The 25098-nt window shown below is 41.6% G+C and overlaps 1 protein-coding gene across 1 annotated transcript in view; it reads right to left on the reverse strand.

The window, feature by feature from the left end:
• Window positions 1-25098, reverse strand: part of MYO15A (myosin XVA) — a 1299796-nt gene that overhangs the window by 400942 nt on the left and 873756 nt on the right. The window lies entirely within an intron of this gene.

A 25098-nucleotide genomic window follows, 5' to 3' on the forward strand; every position in this document is an offset into this window, starting at 1 on the left:
TGTAACTAGTGAAGCTTTTTTTCACCATAACTGTATGTACTGTCTTCTGCTTGAATTGCTGTATGCTAGGTTCTACTTGATTCGGTGTATTTTGGGTACTTGTTCAAAATCCAAGGAAAACAACTGCAAACCTTAGAACAGAGGACAGAATAACTAAAAGTGTGAACTGGAATAGTATATATTAAGTTCAAGGTTATGATACGTTAAAACTGTTAGAACTAAGCCAACATGCGAATGGAGAAAGGAAATTCTGTTGATAGGGATGACTGTAATTAGAGGTACAGAAAATAGGCAAGAAAGGCTGGAATTTACCGAAGAAAACTGGCAAAGAAACTGGGATATTGGAAACAAACAACTAGCTGGTGAAAGGTAATAGAATGGGAAGAGGCTAAGAAGACATTTGGACTGCAGTCTAAGGATTGCTTAACGTATCAGGGAGTTATATCAGAGTACAGGCAAAGAGAAAAGGACTGAAATATACAGAGCGAAAGATCTGTTCTGGTAGAGTATTTATTTCAATCTAGAACAGATTATATTTAATTAGTAAGGCATATAAAAGATTGCAGGATAACTATAGAAACCAATCAGAGGAGGTTAGAAAATATTGGATAAGCAGATCACAAGGAAGCAATGGGGAGCATATGTATGGCTCCCAAATATACAAGAAAGTCTAGGAGATTTAGGATTTTTGCTTGGAAGTGTTTGCAGAGGTATTTTTATACCCCAAGCAGATTAAAGTTTCCTCAGGTAGATGGCAGGTGTTTGAGGTGTGATGGGGTGTAATGTGGAAGAAGGTGGTAACTAGGAACATATGTTTTGGGAGTATAATGAGCTGGCAGATTTTAAAAACTCCCTACAAGAGTACTTTGTCAGAAATATTTGGTGAGCAAATGGGTATAACTAAGGAAATGATTTTTTGAGCTGGGATACAGAATCTGAATTGCTACAAGTAGTAAGACCTTATTAAGTTTAATCATGGCGACTGCTAAAAAATGTTACTAGAAAGTGGAAATCAAAGCCAAAATCACCTGCATTTGAAGTAGTTAATATTGTAACAGATAAAAGAACTGGAAATGAGATCTTTAGAAAAGCATGGAAGCAATTACTTAGAAAAAAATGGAAATTGTGGAAACAATACATGCAGAATAATGTTTTGAAGGAGTAAGGTTTAAGGGAAGGCAAGAATTGAACAATTCATATAATGGATTGATCACAATTGTTTAAAAGAATGTATGTGATGTATAATATTTGTAACTGTGAACATGTTAACATGGTTTGTTTTCTTTTATATAACTCTGTGTTTGCCTATGTCTTAAATGTTAATTGAATAAAACTTTATGGTACCTTGTGGTGTTCCTCTTATTCTGAAGTACAGTGATCTTAAAGTTACTATATATAGATATATCTAGAGGTATACTTAATGTCCTCCTGCACAACGTTTGACTACATTTACATCCATAGTGTACAAGTGGATGTAAATGCAATTGGCCGTTATGCTGATGGACATTAAACAAAGCCCAATACAAAGTATAGGGTGTTTGCTTAATGTCCAAGCCACTTAGCGTTATAGGTTCATAGGTTCATAGGTTTATACTAGGCTATCTGCCCTAAGGCATTTATAAGCCTAGCCCAAAGTTATGTGGCTTACGCCACCCCTTATGTTAGAAATAATGTGCCCATTAGTTTGTTGTGCCTCTGTCCAGCAGTGACACAGAGATGATTCCCGGGGTAAACCTACGATCTCCCATCCACCAGTCAAGATTTCTCTTGAACAGAGCCAGCGAGGTGCTCTGCCTCACATGGACTGGGATTTTATTCCACAGCATGGGGAGTCTCTGGGTGATAAATCTATCCCTCCAGCACGTCCTATTTATATCCGTGCTAAGGTTTAAGTCACTTGCTCTAGTGGTTCTGGTGGATTTGGATTTTTTGAGGTGGAGCATGTCCATTAATTCCGGGTTGGTCATGGCCTGGTATGTCAGGTACAGGTCACCTCTGAGCAGACGGTATGCAACTGAATAGAGTTGGAGTTTCTTCAGTCTGGCAGTATATGACAGGTTTTGGAGTCCCTTTATCCTTTTGGTGAGGAACTTTTGGGGTCTCTCCAATTGCTGCAGGTGTCGGGTGAGATACATCCCGAATGGGGCATTGTACTCGATCATTGGTCTGATAAGTGAAGAGTACAGGGGAACAATGACCTCACTTGATCTGGATGTGAATCCCTTCATGATCAGATGGGCAATGTAGAAGGTCTTTCGAACCACTTTAGCAACGTGAGTGTTAAACGAGAGGCCACTGTCAACCTGGGTACCCAGGTCCCTGATAACCTCTTCTGTGCTTAGTGGGTTGCCACCTATATGGTAGCTTGGGGTTACCTTGTTTTTCCTGAAGGGTATGACTATACACTTTTTTGCATTTAACTTCAGGCCATGGCTCTGGCACCAGCTATCAGTTTTCGTGAGACCCCTCTGAAGGATGTCTGTGTCCGATGTACTATCCACTATGGCACCCAGTTTGCAGTCATCCGCAAACTTTGTCAGCCATAGTCCTCCTATGTTTGCCTGTACTTCTGAGAAGTAGATGCCGAACAATAGGGGGCCAAGGACTGAGCCCTGTGGGGCACCACTTGTAACCGGCTTGGAGTCTGACATGGCTCCAGTAACTCTAACCCTGTGGGTTCTGTCCTTTAGCCAGTTTGCAACCCATCTTGTGGCATATGGGTTTACATTTAAGCTGGTAAGTTTCTCTGTGATACCTGAGTGGGGTATTGTGTCGAAAGCTTTTGCAAGGTCAAGGTAGGCTGTATGGACTGCCTTTCCCTCATCAATGGCCTTGGTAACTGTTTCGAAGAAGTCGCCCAAGTTCAAAAGGCAAGATCTGCCCTTGACAAAGCCAAACTGGGTTGGGTCCAAGGTCTGCAAGTCCCCTATGTCCTTGTTTATGAGTTCCATTATGATCCTCTCCATAGCTTTGCAGACCAGGCTTGTTAAGCTTATGGGGCGGTAATTACTAGGGTCCGTAGAGGCACCGCCTTTGTGGAGTGGGACCACAGTTGCCATACGCCACAACTTGGGCACATATCCTGTGGTAAGGCTAAGATTAAACAGCTGCCTTATGTGCGGGTTTAGTTCTTCATTGAGTTCATGTAGCACACAGCTGGGGACACCATCCGGTCCCATTGATGCTGTGTTTTTAGCTTTAGAGAGAGCAGCTTTCACCTGCGCATTTGAAATGTCTGGGAGGCTACACTCTGTTGGGATAGTTATCTCTCCTTTTGGGGGGGAGAGGGGAAGTTTGCGCTGAACCTGTCTGCCAGTATGTTGGCAATGTCTGTGGGTTCAGTGATTTTTGTATCATTTTGGACTAATTCTGAGCATATCTGGGAGTTTCCACCCAGGTTTCTGACATAGCTGAAGAAGGCCTTATGATTGTCTTTTGAATCTATGGCAATTTTTTTCTCAAAGTTGGCCTTGGATGATTTTATGAGGGATCGTAGTTTCTTGCTAGTACTGATCAAAGATGCCTTCCCTTTTTGGGATTTTGCTCTATCATGTAATAGCTTTCTCCTCTTATTGTAAAGTTCGTTTATGGCTGGGGTCCACCAGACTGGACGTTTGCCCTTGGTGGAAAGAGTCTTGGTTTTATTTGGGATTGCCTGATCCATGCAGTCCTGAAGGTGTTCATAGAAGGCATATGTAAGGGCTTCCACAGCTTGGGTTGTGGTTTCCATTGGCTCGGGGGCCTTGAAGGATACCACACCTGTCTTGAGTAGTGTGAAGTTTGCTTTAGAGAAGTTCTTCACTGTGGTCTTTTTTGTTTGGGGTGGGGGCGGGATGTGGATTTCTAGTGAGATTAGTTTATGATCTGATCTCACCAAAGAGGGATATACTTCCGGTGTTATGCATTTTGTCCCCATGTTTGTGATGATGAGATCTAGTATATTTTCTCCTCTTGTGGGGATGGTGACTAGTTGTTCCATGGCATTTGAATTTATGAACTCCAGGAACCTTTGGGCTAGAAAGTTGGGGCTTGAGTAATGTTCCCAGTCTATATTCGGGTAGTTGAAGTCACCCAATATGATGGTGTTTGGTGATACATTTATACCCTCCAGTGTCTTCAGGAAGGCTGTGTGGGTTTCCTGAGTTTGAGAGGGTGGCCTGTAGCATGCTACAAATTGTAGAGCAGTTTTGCCTATGGTTAATTGCACCTGGATGGTTTCCGATGCTTTGTGCGTAGCCACCAACCTGGAGGTGTGGGTATCCTTGATGAATATGGATACACCCCCTCCTTTTGTGGTATGGTCCGGGTTTTGGGGCCAGAACGCATGATATGAGGTAAAACCTGATAGTGCCGGGGTGCTCTCAGGAGCCTTGAACCAGGTTTCAGTCACAGCACAGACATCGATGTTCTCCATACCGAGAAGGGCCTCGAGTGCGTGCATTTTGAGATTTAGACTTCTGGCATTGAGCAGCATTACCCTTAGTTTCTTCCCGTTTTTGTTTTCTAGGGTGGCAGGTTTAGAATTTGAGCCTTGCCTAAAAAAGGCACTATGGGGGTGGCAAGAGCCTTAGCCAATATCCGGAATCCCAGGGGTGACAGGTGCAAGCTGTCCCTTGCGAAGCAGCGTGGCTTGTCAAGCATGTCATCCCAAGCAGACAGACACTGGATCCCCTTTGAATGACACCAGAAATTAAACCAATTGTTAAAGCTGATCATCTTGTCACTATATTGCGGCATCATTCGTTGTGAAGGAAGGATACTGCTCAGGGTCAGGGTCATACCTGCCTGGGCTACATAATCAGAGAGCTCCTCTATGTCTCTTTTCATGTAGTCCAGGGAGGTACATCTCAGGTCGTTCACACCAGCATGGACAATGACTGTGTCATACTTGTACTTGCCGTGGAGTGACCTGAGTGCTTGTGTTATGTGGCGGATTCTAGCGCCCGATAGGCAGCTTACCGTGACCTTCTCCTTGTTCAGCCTGGTGAGTGGGACGTCAGTGTGTCTGACTATGGAGTCACCTATGATAAGTATGTTTGGTGTTGTATTTGGCCTTAAGGGCAGTGACTGCTTTGCACACTGATTTTGTTTTTATGTGTTGTTTGTGTGGTGTCTTGAGTTTGCAGTTGCTTGGGTGTCTGCTTTGGAGGCCTTTGCTGTTTAGGTAAATTTTTACTCAGAGCCTCCGAGTATGTCTTAGTGTGTTTATGTGTTTGATTCAGTGGTGTGGTTGTGTTATGTGAGACTTGTATTGTGGTGTGTGTAGTTGCCTTCTCCTCCTGCCTGGTCTTGCCAGTCCTGAGTTGAGATAGCTCAGCCTCCAGTTTGGCTAAATAGCTGCATCTCTCACAAGTGTTAGTGTTATGTGGGTGGAGGAGAGGGTTGTCCGTGTACATGAGGCAATTGTAACATTGCCTCAGAATTCCCAGATTCACCAACTGGGCAGGAGAGGACGCCAGCATCTGACCCTTCGACATGCTAGAAAGAATTATGAGTTGGTATGAGACAGAAAAGTAGAGGGCTTAGCAGGGAAGTGGGCACTCCTGGGGGGTTTTGCAAGTGAGGGATTTGTATATAATATAGGAGTGCTTGACCTGCAAAGAAAATGCTTATAAGACAAGTGCTGAGCTTTTTGAGAAGAAAAAGCAATTAGGAACAAGTGCTGTGCTTTTTAGTGAAGGTGTAAACTGTTTAGGTTCCTAACAGAGTGGTTCTAAGGGAAAAATTGAAGAACAGACTTTATGGAGCCAGAAAAAGTTTAACCTTGTTAAACCGGCACTGCCCGATGCTGCTCTAGTGGCAACTCCGCGCTAAAGCACGTTAAGGAGTGCTTGATAGCAGGGGCTGGAAAGAAGCAGGAATAAACCCAAAATGGACAATAAAACTACAGTTTCAAGTCAGTAACCACTCCTATGGGGGGCAGGGAAGCTGCTCAATGTTATTCACTGCCACTGATCAACAGAGAGACCTTCCTTTAGCCCAAGCAAAAATGGCCTCACAGAAACTTACAAACAGTTCAGGAAACAGCAAGCCTGTAACTGAACTTTTTTAAATCTCAGAAAAGTGGGAAAAAAGCAAGATTTTTTTTTGTTTTTGTTTTTTCAGAGATAGCAGAGGTTCACAGGTAATATCAAGTTATAACAGTGCAGTAAATGACCCCACACAAGAGTGCTAGGTCAAGGACAGAAAATATGCAAGTTTTGAGAAAAAAATGATTTAAAATTAAGTGCAAACAGGAAATTCAGTAAACAACTTTTGGTTGTGCTCTAAATACAGCTACTAATGCAGAAATCAAGTTTAACAAGCCAGAAAATGCTCAAACTAGGCAGCTATGCAGAAAAACTTAGCAAATAAACAGAGAAAAAATACTTAAAATCTCAAAAGTGACTCCCTTCTTCTCTCAGCATTTTCTCCTCTTGGTGGGTGCTTCACCAACAGCCAACAAGCCTGAAAAGACGCCAAAACCACAAGGCAACTAGGTTTTAAGAGAGGAAGATGAAGGAGTTTTGGAAATGACCCCTGTTGGCCAATAAAACTACAGTTTCAAGTCAGTAACCACTCCTACGGGGGGCAGGGAAGCTGCTCAATGTTATTCACTGCCACTGATCAACAGAGAGACCTTCCTTTAGCCCAAGCAAAAATGGCCTCACAGAAACTGACAAACAGTTCAGGAAACAGCAAGCCTGTAAATGAACTTTTTTAAATCTCAGAAAAGTGGGAAAAAAGCAAGATTTTTTTTTTGTTTTTGTTTTTTCAGAGATAGCAGAGGTTCACAGGTAATATCAAGTTATAACAGTGCAGAAGAGTGCTAGGTCAAGGACAGAAAAGATGCAAGTTTTGAGAAAAAAAAACGATTTAAAATTAAGTGCAAACAGGAAATTCAGTAAACAACTTTTGGTTGTGCTCTAAATACAGCTACTAATGCAGAAATCAAGTTTAACAAGCCAGAAAATGCTCAAACTAGGCAGCTATGCAGAAAAACTTAGCAAATAAACAGAGAAAAAATACTTAATCTCAAAAGTGGCTCCCTTCTTCTCTCAGCGTTTTCTCCTCTTGGTGGGTGCTTCACCAACAGCCAACAAGCCTGTAATGTCCACATGTATCATATAATCATCTGCCTTTGTCTATAAAGCTGATATTTTCTTCAAACGACCTTCACATAACTGACCTACTCTCAACCAGCCTTATGTTGTGACCATGTGTTCTCTGAGCTGAATACTGTTAGAACCTATCCCAGGCATTAAGAGGTGCATATCTGTATATGTGTGTATATATATATATATATATATATATATATATATATATATATATATATATATATATTTATATCTATATATAATGTGTGTGTGTGTGTGTGTGTGTGTGTGTGTGCATATATATATATATATATATATATATATATATATATATATATATATATATATATAAAGAGAGAGAGAGGGGAATCCCATTCAGAAGATCGACTCAATGGAAAGTCGAAGACCATATGACTGACTTTCAGAAAAGTTGACCAATGGAAAATAACAAAAATCTACATTTTTGCAGAGCATAAGCCCCCCTGCATCCCTCATGTGGGGTGAGGCTATGCCCCCATACCCCCTGCATATTATAATTTCAACTCCGAGATCACACAGTCCTTAGGAAAAGGGTAAATCGACTATCCCTACTATACTGTGATTTCCTTTCAAAAGCTTCAACATTTCAGAAAGTTGATCAAATGGTCTCGACCACATGAGCTTTGACTTTCTGTTGAGTCCATCTTCTGAATGGGACCATAAATCCAAAGCATCTATTGCAAAAATTGGAAAAATAAGTACTTTTTGAGTTTTCTTTGCACTTTGCTTACTGTACTTTATCATTTTGGTGCCTTATTCTTGCTGATTTTTCTGTATTTTTCTGCACTTTAGAAAAGCTGTTCTGTTTTCTTAAGTGGCTATTACATAGCATAAACTAGGTTCAGATCTGATGAATCTAGACTGTACTGTTACACTTGAATACTATTCCAGTTATCTTACATTAGAAGGGCCCTGCCTGCACCCTTGTGGCAGACGTGTGTAGTTTAAGCCTCATCTGAGTTGAAGATTCCTGGAGGAAAGCTCATTGTGTGCTTCCTCATTGGTAGTTTATCTTAAACGTTTTTCATTTTGCCTGTATTTAAGCCTCACATTTCCGTGAGTTTGTGCTCTTTTAACTGGAGCTGCTCAAAGTTTGGTGACTTTTGCCTGAGGTCTGGAGAGATTCTGCTGAAATCCAAAGCATCCACTGCTAAAATTGAAAAAATAAGTATCTTGTGAGTATCCTTTGCACTTTGCTGACTGTATTGTTTTTCATTTTGTTGCCTCGTTTTGCTGATTTTTAATGTATATTTTTTTACTTAAAAAAAGCTGTTCTGTTGCTTTAAGTAGCTATTACACATCATAGACTAGATTCATATCTGCTGAATCTAGACTGTACTGCTACACTTGAACACTACACCAGCCAGCTTACATTAGGGGGGCCCTGCCTGCACACTTGTCGCAGAAGTGTGTAGTCTGAGCCTCATCTGAATTCGAGATTACTGGAGGAAAGCTCATTGTGTGCTTTCCCATTGGTAGTTTAGCTTAAAAGTGTTTAATCCATCCTCAAAGCATTCTACAGGGGGACCATCGCAAGCATCCTGTCAAATAAGATAATTTGGTATGGTAACTGCAAAGCATCTGACAGCAAGGCTCTCCTGAGGGTAGTAAGGACAGCAGAAAGTCATTGGTTCTTCACTCCCATTCATGAATGATCTGCATGAGACTCGGTGTGTGGGAAGGGCTTGGAAGATAATCAGTGATCCCACTCACACTGCACATGGCACGTCTGTCCGTCTTTCCTCGTGCAGGTGGTATCGCAGCTACACTGCAAAACATCTACATTGAACAGGAGCTTCTTCCCTCTATCCATAAGGTTGATGAACTTGAATGCCAGGCATGACAGTGAATAATTAGATCAATATGCCACTTGGTATGAAGTATTATCTACAGTAATCACTCGGGCAAATTGCTTCAGTAACTGGTACAGTTAGCCTGATTTCTTATGCTATTACTTCCTGAATGTACAATAGTCAGGAGTGAGTTATCACTCCATACATGTGCAATATGAACATCAGAATATATCAGACTACAACTGATGAAGTGCAATATTCTAAGCAATCATAATGTGAAGTCATAGTCTTGCAATACCTACTAGTATAATACTGTCTAATGTCTTCCTGTCCAATTGTGGTAATTTATTGTGCTGTTAATATTTTAATTATTACTTTATGTGCATTAGTCTTACTGTCATTCAAACTATGTGTTCACTGTTATGTCTTGCATGGGGAAAAAGCAATATAATTTCATTCAGCTTGCACTGCTGTGTATATCTGATCAACAATAAAATTTACTTTGACTTAATTTCACCTATATTTAAGACTCGTGTTTACTTGTAGCTGTGCACCGTGCAATGAGGTTCAGTGGTGCCCTATATAGATGTAAATGCCTTGAAAGACAATTTTCCCCATAACACCTGTTAGTGAACTGCATTGCAGGAAACTCAGTTGCGTACTGAGAAATGTTGCCATAGTTTTCACCCCTAGCCTTCACTAGAATAAGCCCCTTTGTTAATCCTAGAGCAAAATCTGGTCAAACTGGCCCACTCCCCAGTAGTAGTTACAGTAAAAACCTGCCATAATGGACTGTCAGTTTCCAGCAATTTCTTTGGCCAGCTTGATTGAAATGAGCATCTTGAGGCAATGTAGTAATTGCCTTATGTATACTGACAACCACTTACTCCTAAAATAAACAAATACAATATGTGAGAGATGTAATTACACTATGAATTTGGAATCAATTCTCTCACGTAGCAACAAACCGGACATTAAACAGGTTGTCAGCACACACACACATCACCTCTCATACAAAACAAGGTCACAACACATAAACCCACATATGCAGAGGTAGTCAACAGAAGCCTACCAAAAGATTAGAGACCTCCCAAGCACAAACCACTTGCACACACTGCAAAGCAAATAGAATACACAACACACAACAACACACACACCAGTGTCTCAGCAAATAAGGCCATAAAGCAAAACACCTCAAAACCAAATGTTCTGGTCATAGGTGACTCCATAGTGAGACACACACATGTCCTCATCACCAGGTTGGACAAGGAGAAGGTCACGGTCAGCTGCCTATCAGGTGCCAGGATCCATCAAATCATGCACACACTCAAGTCACTCGACAATTACCATTATGACTCTATCAAATTTCATGTTGGGATGAATGACGTGAGACATATCTCTCTGGGCTATAGGAAGAGAGACATGACCAAACTCTCAGATTATGTGTCCAAGGCAGGTATTTCCCTAGCCCTAAGCTGCATTCTCCCTTAGCCCAGGATGATGCCACAATATGGACAAAATTTATTTACTTCAGCAATTGGCTTAGCTTCTGGTGTCAATCCAGGAGGATCCAGTATCTGTTAGCCTGGGAAGACATGGTTGACATACCACGCTGTTTTGCCAGTGATCATCTTCACCTGTCTTCTCTAGGATTTCTGATACTGGCAAAGGTGCTTGCTCCCCCCCGTAGTGTCTTTTTTAGGCAATGTCAAAACAACAACATTTCTGACATAAAAAATCCACTCAAGACAAACTCAAGGTAATGCTGCTTAATGCTAGGAGCCTAAACAGGAAACTGTTCTCCCTGGAAGCACTCCTCACCTTGGAAGATGTCTGTGCAGTCACTGATACATGGTTCAAAGCTGCAGAGAGAACCCTGGCCATGCAAGGCTGCAATGCCTTCCATGTATTCAGACTCCAAAATGAGTGTGAAAGAACCAACGCTGGAGGTGTATCATTCTTCATTAAAGTCAAATATACCTCAAGACTGGTTAAACGGTGTGACTGTCTTGATCTACTCCAGGTCCAACTAACTATAGTTAAAATCCCTACCTCATCATTGCTAGCTACAGGTCCCTCACCATAAACCAAGAGAAGCACACCACCTACCAGGAGTTACTAGAGTCACTATACAGCCAAACACTTTGCTCATGACAGATTTCAACTATCCTTCTATTGATTGAGCGACATACACAAGTATAAACATGATCACCCTTAGTTTCCTGGAATTTGCCCTGGAAAAGCTAGTCTGCACCCCCACAAGGGGCTCAAATGTCCTAGAATTAGTACTCACCAACATGGGGGGAGGGGTCACTGCACTAACTCCTGTGTGTTGCCTCTCTGGTAAGGTTGGACCATAAATTTGCCTCATTCAAAGTAATGATAAGACTTGACACCCCTACAATAGCAAAAAACTGAAACAATTCTCCAAAGCAAACTACAGCCTACTAGGTGATGGTAGGAAAAGTTTCAAAACACCTGCTAACCACAGCCAGCAATGACTCCTATGCAGAGGAGTACACAAATGCCCTGTATAATCACCTAAACAACTGTGTAGACTTGGCTGTACCTGACCAGATCAAAGCCAGGACTTCTGAAAAAAACAGGCCACCCTGGTGGACCTCAAGTATAAAAAGGTTATATAACAAAAGGAAGAAACTGATGTCTAAGAACAAGAGGGAACTTATGCAGCAGAAGAAGAATACCCTCCGCAGCTTAAACAAGCAAATCAGATATCTTGCTAAGTCCTCTAAAGCTAGTTACAAAGTTAAATTAGCATCCTTAGCTAAGGATAATCATAAGGCATTCTTTAGCTACATCCAAAATATAAAAGGGAACACCCAACTATGTGCCGGACTTATAGTGGATGGTACCACTTATACTGAACCTGAGGAAATTGCCAACCTGCTAGCAGACAGATTTGGAGCAAACTTCACCCCCCGTCCCCACCAGCCATACCCAAAAGCATACCTGACACCAGTCCTCTACCTAGAATCTCCAAAGAGCAGGTCATATCTGTACTCTCCAAGGCCAAAAACACAGCCTCTATGGGACCAGATAACATTCCAGGTTACTTACTAAACAATCTAAAACAAGACTTAGTGGAACCAGTTGGCACTCTCTTTAACCTCAGCATGAGCACTGGTTTTGTTCCAGCAGAGTGGAGAACAGCAACAGCATCCCATTGCACAAAGGGGCGCCATCAACCAATCATGGGAACTATAGACCCATAAGCCTAACTAGCCTTATCTGCCTGGCCATGGGAAGAATCATCATGGACCTTATCAACAAGGACATAGGTGACCTTCAAACTCTTGACCCAACCTAGTTTGGCATTAAGGGCAGATCATGCTTATTGAACCTGGTGGACTTCTCCAAGAATGTCAACCAGAGCCCTGGATGATGGCAAAACAGTACATACTGCCTATCTTGACTTAGCCAAGGCTTTTGACACAATGCTCCACTCAGGTATCATTGAGAAACTAAAAAACAAACAACTTGTAGTCAAGTAAATTCCAGTTTATTAAAAAACACTCTAGCGCCTCGGCTAATGCTTAGCCTTCAAGGAGTAAATTCAAAATAATACTGATTCACATTTTATACCCTTATGTATTCAATAAAACACTTAATCAATTAAAATAATTAAACATTTAAATAGTTAAATTTCTATTTAAACATTATGACTTAAAAACACATATTTCTTAAACTAAACAACACATTTCCAGCAACAATCTATATTTAAACCTTGTGGGATCAAAGTCCCAAATTTCAAAATAAAAATAGTCTCCTTATATAATAACATATTTCTCTTATGATTCCCATTTTCTACCTGTATTTGTTGCAATACTGTAGCTGTTAAATATTTAGGATCACGTTCATGGTATCATTTAAAATGTTGAGCTAAGGGTCTTTCTTCTTTATTCATTCTAATGTCCCTTAAATGTTCTAGTAACCTAATTTTGAACATTCTCTTTGTTTGACCTACATAAAATGTATTACATGCTTGTAAAACACTTTTTAGAAAAATATAGTTATGTACAAATGAAAAATGCATACAGTTGTTTTATATTAAAACAAACACTTCAATGTTAAAAGGATATTTCAACATTTAAAATTCTAATTGCTTTAATTTTAAGCCAGAATTTATAGAATAACATTCATTTAACCCAGGATGGTTTGAGGTATTTAAAATGATCTGCCATTTTAGCTCCCAGTTATTTAAATGCTCTTCAGTGATAAAATCCTGCTGATCCTTAACCACCTGATGAATAACTATGAACTTAAATATATATGCATGGGATATTCAGCTATATGCCTAAATAGAGCATTTGTATTTTTCTTCTTCCTAATGTCCATCAAATTCTCATATATCCTCTCTTTTAACTTTTTACAAGTCTTACCCATGTAGAAAGCAGAACATTGATGACAGCAGGCTATATATACTACTCATTTAGAGTCACAAGTAAAATGACCTGTTAAATTATTTAAGTTTTTCCTCAGAGACTGATCTTATCCTTCACTAGTATATAGGAACATTGGGAGCACTTTCCATGCTTTGCCATCCCCATCAGATTATTTGTTTTTACTATTTTGTGCTTTTCTAACAAATTTTTAATAGCTATGTCCTTCCTGTACATTACTGTGAGTTTTTCACCCACTATTCTAAAAATATGACTATCTATGGAAAATATTGCCCAATTATTTTGTAAAATGGGTTGTTTCATTCCAATAAGGAGAGCTCGTCTAGCAGACAGTTTGATAGACTTAAAAATGTACACTCGTAAGTTGAGCCTGTTTTTTCAGTCATATAAACAAAAAAGAAAATAAGAGACTAGGTGACATAATGGTGTTTTTTGCCTCCCAATCACAACGTTAAAGTTTTAAGCCTGACGTCTCACCATTGCCTGAATGGAGTTTGCATAGTTTCATAGCTGTGTACTAGGCTAATGACCAGTAGTGCTTTTTTAAGCCTAGCCATGCATCTCAAATCTCTGACAAATTCTGGTACCCTTGATAAGTATAAGTAGGGGCTTTGGAGGTGATCCATTTACAGGTTGCCTTTGTCCATTGGAGACATAGGTGCCAAACCAGGGATGAATTTCCTGTTCCCTATCCAATGTCACACTTGAATTGGGTTAGGGAGAGCCTGTTCCAGAGAAAGGTTAGTCTCTGGGATACATACCGGTCTTTCCAGCAAGTCCTATTTATATCACAGGCAAGGTTTAAGTCTTTGGAAGGGTAATTCTGTTTTGTTTGTTTTGTGGATATGCAGGAGGTCCATCTGGGTGAGGTCTGCCAATACCTTGTATGCCAGGCATAGATCTACCCTCAGCAGCCTGTAGGAGACAGAATACAGGGATAAGGCTTTGAAAAGATCTGCATAGGACATATTACTTATACCTTGTATTCTTTTAGTGAGGAACCTCAGTGGATGTTCCAGTTGTTAGTTGTGCATGTTTAGGTACATACCATATAGGGCATTGTACTCAATGATAGGACGGATGAATGCTGAATACAGTGGAACAATGAACTGTTTGGATTCAAATTCCATATCTTTGTTTATAAGTTGCACAACACAGAGTGATTTCCTCACTACTATAGACACTTGATGGTCGAAGACTAGATTACTGTCTGTGTGTCCCCAGGTTCCTGACTAGTGAATCAACTCTTAAGAGTGTATTGTCAATATATTTACCAGGGGTGGATGAGTTCCCAAAGGATACTATTATGCATTTCTTGCCATTTAGTTTTAGTCCATGGCTCTGACACAAGTTATTTATCTGTGTCAACCCTTCCTCGAGAGCATTAGTGTTGGTGGGGGATTCTATGACTACTCCTAATTTGCAATCATCTGCAGATTTGGTCAGTCAGAAGCTCTTGACATTTACCATGACTTCAGAGAAGTAAATGCCAAAAAGGAACAGTCCTAAGACCAAATCTTGAGTGACCCTTTGCAGAGGTGTCCTGCCTTTGAGCCAGCTAGCTATCCACTGGGTTACATAAGGATTTATACCTAACCTCTTGCGTTTGTCAGCAATGCCCAAGTGGTGTATTGTGTCAAATGCCTTGGCCAGGTCAAGGTAGGCAGTGTGAACAATTTTGCTGTCATCCATTGGATTGGTGACATTCTCAAAGAAGTCTACAGTGTTGAGTAGGCATGACCTGCCCTTGATGAAACCAAATTGGGTTGTGGCCAGTGTCTGGAGGTTTCCTGTTATTACTGATCATTTCCATAATAATTATTTACATGGCTTTGCATACAAGACTAGTGAAACTTATGGAGCTGTAGTTTCTAGGGTCTGTAGATGGCCCTCCTTTGTGCAGAGGGATAACTGTTATTGTTCTCTATTCATCAGGCATGAAACCTGTTTGGAGGCTATGGTTAAATAGTGATTCCAGGTCATGTCTCATGCTATTTAAAATGCATCCTGGAATATTGTCTGGGATCATTGATGCAGTGTTCTTGGCATTAGAAAGAGCATTGAGGACTTATTTGTTAGTGATAGTAGGGGAGTTATATTTGTTGTTATTTTCTGGTGGGAGGTTGAGGGAGAGACAGGGGTAAAGTTAGAGCTGAACTGGAATGCCAGTAGATGTGTTTTATCTTCTGGCTCAATATAGGTGGCTCCATTTACAATGATATCTGTACACAATTGAGTATTGCCTTTGAGGTCATGGACATAGCTAAAGAATGCCTTGTGGTTGTCCTTGGGCTGAGAGGCCAAAATTACGTCAAGTTTGGCTTTTGTATACTTTATTTTTCCTCTGAGTTGATTGCTTAGTTTGATGAAAGTGCTTTTATCCTGTTGGGTGCCACATCTCCTAATTTTTGCTGTGCTTTTCTTCCTTCCATTATAGAGTCTACTGATGTTGTGATCCTACCAAGGTGGCTTATTTTCTGAGTTAGTTCTGTACTTATTTCTGTTGGGTACAGCTGCCTGTCTGCAGCTATTAACATGCTTGTATAGTGTTTCTGTGAACAGTTCTACTTAGGCAGCAGTGTTCTTGGGGTTCAAGAGGGGTTGAAATTTTACCAAGTTATTACTTAATAGTAGGAAGTTAGCCTTAGAGTAGCTTCTCCATTTTCTCCCTGTGTCTCTGTGGGGTTCCACCCACCTCCCAAAAACATGCTGATTGTTTTCACCTCAAACTCACCCAAGAATGTAGTTGTATGCAGAAGCACAGCCACTTTGGGCATCAACTGTGGTGTGCAGTATTCCCTAGATAGGAGAACATGGATTACAGACTGTGTCATATGAGTGCTAGCCACTAAATGGTCTAAAAATTGGCTCTAGACGATTATGTCATATTGACTAATGTCTCCAGAAATTAAGATGGGAATTTGCTAGTGATAAGTGAGCTGAGGACCTGACGTATATGAGGGACCCATGCTAATGGTGGGAGGAGTCTGTGTGCCTCTTGGCCATTGTGCACCTGCCATAAAGTCCAGCAACTCTGGGCTTTGGTGTCCAGTTGCTACCTGCCAAACATGAACTAAGGACTGCTATGGGTTATGGATCTGACGTTGAATCCAACTTGGCTGCATTTCACAGACTTATGGATCCAACTCTCAAACTTCTCCCTCTACCCATAATGCTCTAGCCAGCCTACCATACCTCAGATCTCATTTGCCTTCATCTTGCATGGATGCAGATCTTCTTTCAGAGCTTGTTTGGATTGTTTTAGAGTTTTTGTCAGTAGTTTTTTCCTCAGGAAAACTCTCCATTCTAGCTTTTTTGGCTATTCATTCTCTCTCTCTCTCTCCTCTCTCTACTTTGTTGACTTTTTCCAGTTGTTTATCAGGTTTTCTCTGTACGCTAGTTTTTCAATGTTCGTTTTACTCTTCTGGTAATTTTTTTGCATACCATTATTGGTACCAATCTTTTCTTATTTTTCTTTCTTACCCGTTTTAGGGTAGTGCTTCTACCATTGATTGATACCATGATTGTTTACTATGGCCAAAAAAACAACCCGTTTTAAAAAGTAAACTTCCTGCGGGCACAAAGTTCCAAATTCTAATGCCCACATGGAGTGCGTTTATTGCCTAAATGGCACACTAAACACGGATTGTTCTATTTGGGCCACCTTTAATTTGAGACCTATTTTGGGAAGAAAAAATAAGCTGGTGCTTAAGGGCTTGTTACCACTTTCTTCATCTTCTTCAAGGATCCCCACTTGATCTCCAAAGTCCTTGGCTCCCACCATGGCTTCATCAGAGCCTCCTCATAAAGTCAGAAGAACTTTGGATCCATCCACATCAGATCCTAAAAAAACATCAGATCCTAGGTCCTTGGATCCAGCTGTCATAGACAATCTCCCAGGCCACACACAGATCCACAGACTTTGGATCCAACCATTACTTTAACCAAGTATCTTAGAATCCATTCACCCAGGTTCACAGTTGACCCAGTATCTCCTCAGTAACACTCCCCATTTTTGCAGATGACACCGAGGAGAGAATCGAGATCTCAGTCCACAACCTCATCCATTAGATCCTCCAGGAGTCTTTCTGTGGCCTATGTGGATAGGATGATGAGGAAATTCCTCAGATCTCAAATTCAGATGGGGTTATTCTGGCTCCAGTTCCTATTGGATGCATGCCCCTTCCCTCCACTTCCTGGGTAGTGATTTCTCCTTCTCTGATCCGTCCCACAGTTTTGGAGCCCTTGGATCTGAGAGTCCTGAGAGTGTCAGTGTCAGATCCAAAGATGACTAAATCTAACTCTGACAGGTTCCCTGACTGGATCTGTTCTTATACCCTTGGATCTGGATGAGTCCTAGAGATGAAGTAGCAGCATTGGATCTGGGAGGCCAAGGTCTACTCTGATGTTGTTGGAGCTGTCCTTGCCCTTCCAAGCTTTGACAGAAGATAGCTCAGGTCTGACTGCCTCCTTGAGACACAGATCCGGGCAGGGTCAGGGTGTGGCTTTATTAGAGGTTTTGGCCCAGGTGTGGCCTGCCATGGCTTTTCTCAGTCCATCTGCATTTGAGGTTGCAGAGTGGGCTTTCTCTCATCTGAAGGATCTGATTTCTCTCTTTTTTTGGACCCTACATCTCTTCCCCCAGTGAGTTCAAGTTCTGACCCCATCAGAACTACTCCAGTACCACCTAGCATCCAGAAAGTTTCTCTGCAGGAACTTTCCATCACTTCATAGACTTCCCCAGAACATCCCTACCAAGGAGGTTTCCTGGAAGAGAATGTGCAAGAGGAGACACACAGATTCCCCTATGGAATCTGTCACAGAGGATACTAACATCGAGGAAGAGGGAGGGTCCCTAAGATCTCCACTGGATGACATCTTATTTGTAGACATTCTAGAGATTCTTAAGCAAAAAGGTGGGTGGTCTTCAGATAATCCCTCCCCAGACGAGTAAGTGTTTTTGGAAGTTTTTGGTTCTGGCCCATCTACATCTTGAGTGACTCCCCTGGCTGATGAGCTTACCAACATAGTCTTTCACCAGGCATGGAAGAAACTGGATCCTTTAGAACCAATACCCTGACATCCAGACAAGTTTTTTGCATCACCAAAATATAGGACCCCCACTGCCTGGAGCAATGGAGTCCCTCTGGATGCTATCTAAGGTTGTGGCAGCACAAAAAAAGGAGCTAGCTGAGTAGAGTTCCTCTGTTCATCTCCTAACAGAGAGTTGAGGGAGTTGTACAGATCTGGAAGTGCATTTGTGCTACAGCAGCCTTTGCCTTGTTATTCCTGAATTATTTAGCAAACTTTACGAGGCTGTAGAGGGATCTGACCAAGGAGCTCTCCAAATCCATCTCTGAGTCCATGTCTGTGAAGGTCTGTAAGAAGTCATCTTTACAAATGGCCACTCTGTTGTCCTTTTCCAATGCATCCATGAGGTTGATATTCCATGCCATATAGGGGACCTCGTGGGCTGCCATTTCAGGCATTGCCATCCGGAGACATGCCTGGATGCAGTTATGTGATTTTTTGGAGCCCTTCAAGTCTTCTTTCATCAATGCAGATTTTGATGGAACCTCCTTCTTTGGCCCTTCTGTTAAAGAAACACTTTCCAGCAGTGAACAGGAAGGAAAGACTCTGTCTGCTATAGGGATTCATTTTTCTACCCCTCAATGATCTTTTTCCCTGAATCAAAAAGGGGGCAAGAAAATGTGGTTCCATAAGTCCCAGAGGTCTTAACAAGAACCACTCAGAGACAACTCCTCCAGGGGCAGAGGGTGGAGTTTAAATGGAAGACATCGTCCTCGCAGCAGAGGAGACCCACAAAATCAGGGTTTCCATGAATCCTTTTTGGATAGACCCTTTTAGTGACCCTGAAGGGTTGCCTGACTGCTCACTCCTGGAGGAAGAGGGGGAGCATTTGAACTTGCACCTAGATGCTTGGGTTTCTATAAAAAAGATTATTGGGTGCTAAAAATAATGTCCAGTGGTTATTTCATACCATTTTTTCAGATTCCTGCAATCAAAAGAAGAAAACATCCTGACACCTCACCCAGTCAGAGATAGGCTGTAGCTCAGGAGATTTAAAAGCTGCTAGACAAAAGAGTCATCTAGGAGGTCCTACCAGACCAAAGAGGATTTGGATCTTTTTAGTGCCAAAGAAGACAGGGGACCTGAACCAATTTTGAACCTAAGCAACTTGAACCAATTTGTGAAGAAGTCAAAGTTCTAAATGGTCATGGTTCAGTCCATCCTGCCTTTTTTGTGCAAAGATGATTGGATGTGCTCAATCAAGCTTCAGGGCATGTACTATAACATCAAGATAAACAGATAATTCTGAAGACATCTGTGCTTTTGGTTGGGAGACAGTCACTACCATTTCAGAGCCTGCCTTTTTGTCTCACCAGAACCTCCAGGGTGTTTACCAAGTGTATGGCAGGGGTAGCAGCTCACCTGAGCCTACTAGGATTCTGAGTGTTTTCATATCTAGACAACTGGCTCCTCACCTCCCCAACCAGGCATCTCTTAGAGAATTCCAGGGACTATTTGCTCCAACTTTGTCAAAAATTAGGCATCTCAGTCAACATCTCCAAATCAAAGCTACAACCAGTACAGAGCTGGAATTCATTAGTGGCCAGGTGAACACAGTAAGTCAGATTGCTGCTTTGCCTATACATTGTGTAGATACAATGAAGTTCCAGGTACAGCAAATTCTTGTCCATCTTACTCGTCCAGCCAGACTTATCCTTCAGGGTCTGGGTTAAATGGCAGCAGCTATAACCCTAGTTCCTATGGCACGTTTCTGTATGTGTGCTTTCCAATGGACTCTTGTTGTTCAGTGGTCTATTCTGCAACATCCTGTATCATTCCCAGTCAGACTTTTTTATTCTGTCTTCTCTGGTGGCCATGTTGAAAATGAATGCCTCCCAATTGAGGTGGGGGGGGGGGCATTTCTTGGACTGGACAGTCCAAGGCATGAGTTTCCCTATAACACCAATTCACACATCAGTGTCCTAGAGATGAGAGTGGCTCTATTAGCACTGCAAGCCTTTCAAGATATTCTTCATCTCAGGACTATTGTGATACAAACTGACAACATGTCTGTGGTCTGGTATATCAACAAACAAGAGGAAAGCTAATCCTGCCCCCTTTGTCAAGAGGAAATGAGAATTTGGCAGGGGACGATCTCCTCCAACCATTTACTTGTGGCAAAGTACATTATGGACAAATTCACCAGGTCCATTTTGTTACCTCATGAGTGGTTTCTCAGTCAGTCATGGTGGAGAAGATTTTCCATTGTTGGGGCCAATCTTGCTGCAATCTCTTTGTGTCTTCCCGCAACAAGTGCAGCAGGTATTTTGCTCTAATCGCCCAGCAGGGGGAGTCACCAAGAGATGCTCTAGTCTACCTTGGTGCTCCAGTCTACTTTACACTTATCCCCCATTAACTCTGAATCCAAAATGTTTACAGAAAGTCAGTCGGTTGAAGAGCTCAGTTATCCTCATTGGCCCCTTCTAGTTTCACCAGGGGTGGTTCCCCTTCCTTTGGTCTCATCTTCATTATCTTCCATGGATACTGGACCCCAGTTCAGATCTTCTTTGGCATTGCTCAGGCATGAAGCATCCCAATATTCCAGGCCTCAAACTAACCGCATGGTTTCTCCAATTCCTTTAACAGCTAGACAGCCCAGGCCTTCCTCTTCAGTTTGTCATATGTTCTTATATTCCCAGAAAGCATCTACAGGTAAAATTTACAGGAGTAAATGGAAATGATTATCAATTTGGGCCCTTAAATAGGAAATAGACTCTTTTACTACTCCTATTTCTTCAGTTTTGGAGTTTTTATCTTCTATTTTTTTCCATAATCAAAGTACAGTTAGCAGCCATAACAAATTTTCATTCAGGAGAGAACGTTTCCTCTTTAGCTTCTTCCCAATTGTGCAAGGCTTTTCTAAACGGTACCTGCTTATTCAGACCTCCAGTGAAAGACCCATCCACCTCCTTGGGATTTGACAGTCATACTCCAGGGGTTGACACAGCAACCTTTCAAACCTGCAACCAAAACTGATTTGAAATGTTTGTCTTAGAAAACAGTTTTTCAAGTAGCTATTACATCTCCAAGAACAATTTTGGAACTATAGGCTCTTTCATCCAAACCTCCTTACATTGTTTTCCACAAAGACAGCATTTCTCTGTGAAACAGTCCATCCTTTTTACCTGACGTAGACTCTGAATCAAATATCAATCGAACAATTCAACTGCCTGTCTTTTCCCCGATTTTTCAAATTAAGGGGAGTACAAGTTACATCTTTTAGATGTACATAAAGAACTACATTTTTATCTACACAAGACCAAGGATTTCAGGAAAACAGATGAGTTGTTTCTTTCTTTCTTTCTCAGCGAACAGACTGGGATCATCACTTTTTAAAGTTACCCTGGCAAAATGGATTACTGATTGCATTTTTTGTATATACTCAGCAAGCCTTCTCCTTATCAAAGCCTCCTAAGGCTCATTCAGCTAGATCCATGACCACTTTTTCTGCTTTCTGGTCTAGAATTTCCACTGTTGACATTTGTGCAGCAGCTGCCTGCTCTAATGTTCATACCTTTATTACTTATTACAATCTAGATTTGACTTTGAGAAGCAGAGCTGCTTTTCATTCAGCTGTTCTCCTGAATATCCTTCCATGAGGGCCACCCAAGATTCACATAGCTGGGGACTCTGTCCCATACGTTGAGGAAGAATGAAAAGGACAACATCAGATATTAAAGGTATGTACTCACCATAACTTTGCATCTCTGTTGTCCATTTTCTTTTTTCCTCAACCCCCTTCCCCCTTCCTGTCATCTTCTAGAATGATCTTATGGATACTTTGTAACCTTTAGTTCTAGGTTTGAGCCATACCTTACTGTTATTTCTTTTTCCTACTCAATCTTAGGATCTATTAGGCAGCAAACTTAATCTGAGGGATTGTAGGTTGGCTTGAGCATTATGGGTAGAGAAAGGTGCTCGAGAGTTGAGTCTATACATCTGTGATATGTGGCTGAGTGAGATCTGAGGTTTGACTCCATAACCCATATGTTGAGGAAGAATGAAAATGGACAACACGGATGCATAGTTATGGTCAGTACATAACTTTAATTTCACTGACAGTACGGAGCTTTGAATAGAATGACATGATGGTAAGGAGGAGGCTGGACATCTTATGCATCCAGGAGACAAAATGGAAGGGCAGTGTCCAAGGTCTATTACTCAAGAGGAGGACAGACTAGAAATGGTGTTGGAATTGTGGTGAAGAGGCTTCATAATTAGTGATAGACACATGGCAATTAGACACCAGTGTAAGGATAGGGTAGTATTTATTATCTCAGCTTTTGCTCCACAGCAGGGTTGTGACAGTGGGGCAGAGTGCATTTAGGTAGCAGTTACAAAACCTGCTAGATAAAGCTGATAATGGGTGACATGAATGGACATATTGGGACAGACAGAACAGGATATGAGGACTGCTTAGTTCTATATTGGTGGGGTAATATGAATAAAGGAGAGGCCATTCTAGACTTCTGTCTGGCAAATGGCTTGATGATGGACAACACATAGTTCAGCAATAGAGACACTCTCAAGACTGCATAGAAGAGTGGCCAACATATAACTCACGTAAGAATTCCTCCTAGTAAGGAAAGGGCAAAGGGGTAGAATAAGTGATTGGAAAATCAACCCCAACAAAACTGTCAAGCCACAGCATAAACCCCTGGTTGCCACAGTCAGTTTCATAAGGTAGGTCAGTGGTCAAAGAAGGCTCTAAGGTTAACAGTTTGAACAGTGAGACAGACATGGAAGTTGACTGTAAAAAAAGCATAAGATTTCATGGAATTACTCAGAGATCTAGCACCTCAGAAATAACAGCAAATAGCTGGGATGAAGAAGAATGGTAGTACCTCAAAATAACATGTGGAAGGCTTGCAGAACTGATTTTTAGCCAAGCCAGGTATGGAAATAAGGTGCCTAAGGAAAGTTGGTAGTGGAATGCACAAGTCCTGGAAGTCATCAAAAGAAAGGAGTGCAGGAAAAAGTGGGAGATAGAAAAGACAGACCAGGCTAAGAAGGAATACTGCTTGGCAAACAAAGAGGCTAAGAGAAGTGTTGCAGCAGCAAACAAGAAGGCATTAGAAGCACTCTACCTGCTTCTGAAGGTGACTTAGTAGATGCCATGACGAAAGTCTTATGAGGTTGCAAAGTAAAGACAGAAAGATAAAGAAGATAGTCAGAGACCTTTCATAAGGGATGCCAGTAACAACTTGCTCACCAGTCTACAAGACATCAAAGGCAGATGGAAGGAGTATGTCTAGCACCTTCTGAATGAAGAAAACCCTGCAGAAGCTGTACTGCCACATACACAGCCTATGATGAAAGAAGAGGAAAAATATGCCAGGCAAAGAAGCAAGTTCACGTGAAGCCCCAGCACATATGATCAAATATTGGGTGAATCGGGTGAGAAATGGCTCCTGAGAGTACTTATAGCAGTATGGAGAGACAGGGACATCCCAGATGACTGGAGAATTAGCACACTAATGCCATTGTGTACAAGAACAAAGGGGATATTCACAACTGTGGGAAGTGCAGAGGTATCAAACTCTTGTCACACTGCATGAAACGTCTGGAGAGGGTGTTTGATAAACTAATACACAAAGTAGTAGAAATATGATGGGAGATGAGCAGTTCAGATTCAGATTGGAATGCAGCACAACCAGTCAGATGTTTGCAGTGAGAGATAACTGAGAAGAAGCTAGTGATAAGGATAGAGTCTAACTGGGAATTCCCAGACTTGGAGAAAACATGTGACAAGGTCTCATGAAAACTGATTTGGACAGTCCTCCAGTGGTTTGAAGTCTCAGAAACATTGGTAGAATTAGTGCAGGCTATGTACAAGGAGCCAGTGACTCAAGTATGAACAGTGTTCGGACTCACAGAGGGGTTCTCAGTGGGAGTGGGTATGCATCAGGGTTCAGCTGTGAGCCCCCTTCTGTTTATACTGGTGATGGACTAAATTAGCAAACAGGTCAGAGGAGACAGATCAACAAAGCTGCTGTATGCAGATGATGTAGCATTACAGGCAGACTCTGAACAAGAACTTCAGCAAAGGCTATGAAATGCAAAACTGAAGGCACATAAGATGAATCTGAGTGCAGACAAGACAGTTGAAGAAACAGCATTGAGATAGAAAGGAAAATAGTGGAAAGGCTTAACAGGTGAAAGTATCTGGGAGGGGTGGGTGAGGAGAAAGGAAGTCTGAATGAAGAGGTCAAAGCTAGAACCAGAGGGGCTGTCAGGTGTTGTCTATGACAGAAGAATGTCAAAGAAACTGAAAAGTAAGGTGTACAACACAGTGGTGTGACCAGCATTACTGTATGGTACAGAAACCTGGGCAGTAAAGGCAGAGCAGTTGAGGAAGCTAGTGGTGATGGAGACAGGTGGTAGAATGCATACTGTAGGACAAATGAAGAATTGAGGGCATCAGAGCAGAAGCTCCAATTACAGATAAAGTCAAAAAGAACAGATTGCAGTGGTTCAGGCACATGTGCAGAAAAGCAGAAGACAATGTGGAGAAGATGATTTGAGACAGACAGGAAGAATGCACGAGGAAATGAGGGCATCCAGCAAAGAGATGAATGGATTGTGTCAGAGAAGACCTGCAACAGTCAGGCATGACTGTCAAAGAAGGTAGGAGAGTGGCACTGAATCAAGAGAGATGGTGACATTTGGCACAACACC

Source organism: Protopterus annectens, chromosome 1.part0, assembly GCF_019279795.1.
Source record: "Protopterus annectens isolate FY-2018-M chromosome 1.part0, PAN1.0, whole genome shotgun sequence".
In the NCBI taxonomy this organism is placed as follows: Eukaryota; Metazoa; Chordata; order Ceratodontiformes; family Protopteridae; genus Protopterus; species Protopterus annectens.